The 4,255-nt window shown below is 33.7% G+C and overlaps 1 pseudogene; it reads right to left on the minus strand.

Moving 5' to 3' along the window:
• Window positions 1-664: 664 nt before the first annotated feature.
• LOC106010258 (nucleophosmin pseudogene) lies at window positions 665-2,096 on the minus strand (annotated as a pseudogene).
• Between the last annotated feature and the right edge of the window lie 2,159 nt (window positions 2,097-4,255).

The following is a 4,255-nucleotide window of genomic DNA, read 5'->3' on the forward strand; positions in this document are numbered from 1 at the left end:
ATTTACAAGGAACAAAAATATCATTCTTAATTTTTGTATTAATTTGTCTTGTATGACATATTTTTCATTTGTGTTTACTTCCTTTATTTTTGATTTGTTTTTATCTCCCTTTTTAAAAGAGAAGTTTAATCAACGTTTTTAAGATGTTTTGTAATATAAAATATTTCTGTAAGCACCACTTAAATTGTACTGTTTAATTTCTGAGTTTTTGGTGATATCAAAAATATAATGTTATTGACTCTGATTTAATCCTAAAATGACCAGATAATATATTCTCTAATATTTCAGTCCTTGATATGTATTGAGACTTTTTTATAGCACACTACATTACTTATACTGAAAATTAATAATTTATTAAAATATATATTTTTTATTCATTCAAATATTTACTAAGCAGCTAAGAGATACAAAGGTAATTAAAACAGGAGATGAGGCATATGCATAACAGAAAGCAATATGTAAGGTTCACTGAATCACAGCAATCAAAAAAGTAAAGGGAAAAAATGGAGATTTAGGAAAAAGATTGCTTCCCACTTGGAAGAAGGTCTGAGTGGCAGATCAGGAAAGGGGGTTGAGATTAAAATGGAAGATTTTTGTCTTGATTTTTGGTGATACTCAGTATGGACCATTATTTGTCTCTCCTCCTTTCTCCCCATCTTTGGGCTTAATTTATCAGTAATCCCCAGGAAGGTTCAGTGGACTTTTTTACACTTGCTTGCATTTTTGCTTTAATATCTTCTACAGAACTAGGTCCTTTGGGTATTTTAGGAGAATTTTCTTGTGTTTTGAAGGATTCTTGGCCTTTTGATCTTGGTGTTGATGGTTTTGAGCCTTTTCCATTCCGGTTTGATTTTTGTGCATTTTTGGCTGTAGTATCTCGTATTAATTTCTTCACTGGAGCTTTCTCTTCAGTTTCCACCTCATCAAAATCATTGTCATCATCATCATCATCATCATTGCTGTCATCTTCATCATCATCTTCTTCATCAGCAGCTAGTTTTACTCTTTTCTATGGAATCTTGCTACCACTTCCAGGGGCAGATCACTTTCCAGATATACTTAAGAGGGTTTTTTTTTTCATTAAATTTATTGGTACATTTTAGGTATAAAATACAGTTACATTCCTCGTTGGGATCTTGTACCTTTACATGATGTATCTTAGTTCTTATCTTTTCCCCATTTCCCTGCCCTCCCTTCACTCCCTCCACTCTTCCCTACTTACAAAGACTTTGTTTCCATTTTTTCCTTTTCTCATATTTTTTCTTTTCTTTTCTTGCCCCTACCCCTCCCAATTCCCCTACTCATTTAGACCTTTTCTTCCTATTTGACCTAGCTATCCCTGTGCTGGGTATCTTTCCAAAAGAATTAAAAGAATCATACCACAGCGATATATGCTCACCCTTGTTTATAGTGGCACAGTTTGTAATAGCTAAAACTTGGAAACAGCCCAAATGCCCATCAACTGGAGACCAGATAAAGAAGATATGGTTTTTCTACAAAATGGAGTACTACTCAGCCATAAACAATAAGAAACTAGAGACATTTATAGCTAAATGGATGCACATTGAAGCCATACTCTTAAGTGAAACAAAGGGGACACACATGTGTAAATACCAAATAGTTACTCTGGTGTGAAAAAGTAAAAGTGTAATTAAGAGTTCTACATCCTCTTCCTCCTCATCATCTGATTCTCCATCTTTCTCCACAGCCACTAAATGCTGTCCATTAATATGCACAGGCCCTAAATCACACTTTAACCTTAAGACAATAGGTGGTGTAATTTCAAAGCCCCCAAGGGAAACAATTGGCTGTACAGACATTTTCAAAGTTGCTAGTGTTACTTTAATTGGACTGCCTTCATAATTCATTGGCTCTGCTTCCACAATGTGTAATTCATCCTTTGCACCATGCCCTACACTGACTGTTCTTAATGATAACTAGTGTTCATTTTCATCGTTATCCACCTTAAAGTGATAATTTTTATTGGCCTTTAGTTCACAACCGAAAAGATAGTTCAGGGACCTCAGGGGGCTCAGGTCCATAAGCATTGAATCTTCCATGAAGTGGTGGCATGCACTTAGGTGGGAGAGAAGGCAGATGGAAATAAACAACTACTGGCCCCAGAGAACAGACACACAGCATGGAATCACACTGGGGCAATAAAATATTATGCACATATACATAATTCTTGAGCATAATATTCTGTTAATGTCAATTTTATCAAGGTACTTGATTTCCTATTAGATCTTATACATGTTTCTTGATTATTTAGTCTAGTGGTGTATTAATTAGTGCAGGTTGTGTTAATATTTCTAACTACTTATATTTGTCTATTTATTCTTCAATTGTGCCATGTACTTAAATATCTTTTAGGTCTTGCTATACTTGGATGTTGAATGCTTCCCAAATGGTCATGTATTAAAGAACTGCTTCCAGGGTGGAGTTACTGGCAAATTTTGGATGCTGTCAGAAGTTCTTATGTCATTGGGGTGTGGCCTTAAAGAAAAAACTGATGCCAAATCTCTTCTTCTTGTTGTTTTCTTCCTGGTTATGATTTTACTGTACCATTTGCTCCTGACATGAGGTACTACATCCCCACATGTCCAAAAGTCATGGAACCAGTTAATTGATCAGGTACAAGAAACTGAAAGATTGTAAGTCAAACTAAACTTTTTTTCTTTATAAATTGATTGTCTCAGGTCTTTTGTTACAGTGATACAAAGCTAGGTATATAGGTTCATACACAAAATTATTCTTATTTTAAAACAATTTTATTGGCATACTTTTGAGATACATAATGATCACATTCATCATAGGAAATTTGTACCTGTACATAATACATCTTGATTCTTATTTTTCCCCAATCTCCTCCTCTCCCTTCAACCTACTTGTTCTTATTTACAAAAGCTTTGCTTCCATTTTTCCTTCTATTTTCTTTTTTTCCCCATTTCCCATCCTTCCTTTACCCTTCCTTCCTCCATTGTTCCCTTTCCCATTTGAACATTTTCTTCCTACTTCCCAATATCTGTATCACATTTTGTCCTTATTTACACTTTCAGTTTCTCACATAAGAGAAACAATACAATATTTAAATATGTATGCCTGATTTATTTCACTTAGAAGTATAATCTCAAGGTACACCCATTTACCTAAAAATGTCTCAAGTTTCTCCTTCTTTATGGAGCACAGTAGTACTCCATTGTATATAAAAAACACATTTTCGTTATCCACTCATCCATTAATGGCATCTGGGCTGCTCCTAAGATTTAGCTACTATAAATTATGCTGTTATAAACATGGGTATGCATATGTCACTGTGGTATGATGCTTTTAACTTTGGGCATGGTTAACTACAATCTCTTGTCACAGTCTCAAGATTAGATCACCTTAGTTATTCTAGGAAAGGATGATGAAATATAGATAGTGCAGCAGTCAAGTTTTCTGGGAATATACTTTAGTACTGTTAATATCACACAGGCAGTCTGAGTGTTGGCTTACAGAGAAAGAGCTACAATTAAGTGACCCCATTAATATCTAGTGAAACAGCTATAGTTGTATTGACCAAGAAAAATTAGATATTAACATACCATAAGTACCAATTATATACCACCCTTATTTTTAGAGAAGAAATTGTCAGTTTTGATATAAACATTAAGGCAACCCAAGTATTGTCTTACAGCTAATTTGCAACAGTTATATCTCTGTAATAAATGCAACAGCTATATCTCTGCTGATGGTAGAGAAGAATTCAACAGTAATTTTACAGAGTTAACTATCAAAAGATTTAAAAAAACTTACAGTTATACTATTAAAGATTTAGGGTTTGGGAATGGGAGAACGCAAAAGTAAAACCTTGGAAACAAACTCTATTCTATGAGAGGTAGGAGAGAGAAGTGGTACAAAGGATCTTATTGGGGAATAGGATGTCTATAGAAATGTGTAAAGATGGGACCAAAAGCTGAAAAGAAATAGAAAATAAAAGAAAATAACAGAGAAAAAAAGAAATAAATTATAGAGAGAGTAAAAAGAAGAGAGAAATAATTTAGGAGAAATTTTTAAAAGGAGAAGAGGAACAAATCAAGAAGTAAAAGAACAAAAAGAGATGAGAAGCAAAGCTGAAGGACAAAGAAAGATTACTCAAGCTTCAGAAAACTGGTGAAGAAACTGGTGAAACTGAAAAAGATCAAAATAAAGCTAAAAAACTAAAAACAATGTTCATACAAGAAAACAAAAACAATTTTAAAAATACCAAAAT

The sequence above is a fragment of the Heterocephalus glaber genome, unplaced genomic scaffold, assembly GCF_053883595.1.
Source record: "Heterocephalus glaber isolate CG9 unplaced genomic scaffold, H.glaber_assembly_v1.0 deba00001586, whole genome shotgun sequence".
Taxonomy (NCBI): Eukaryota; Metazoa; Chordata; class Mammalia; order Rodentia; family Bathyergidae; genus Heterocephalus; species Heterocephalus glaber.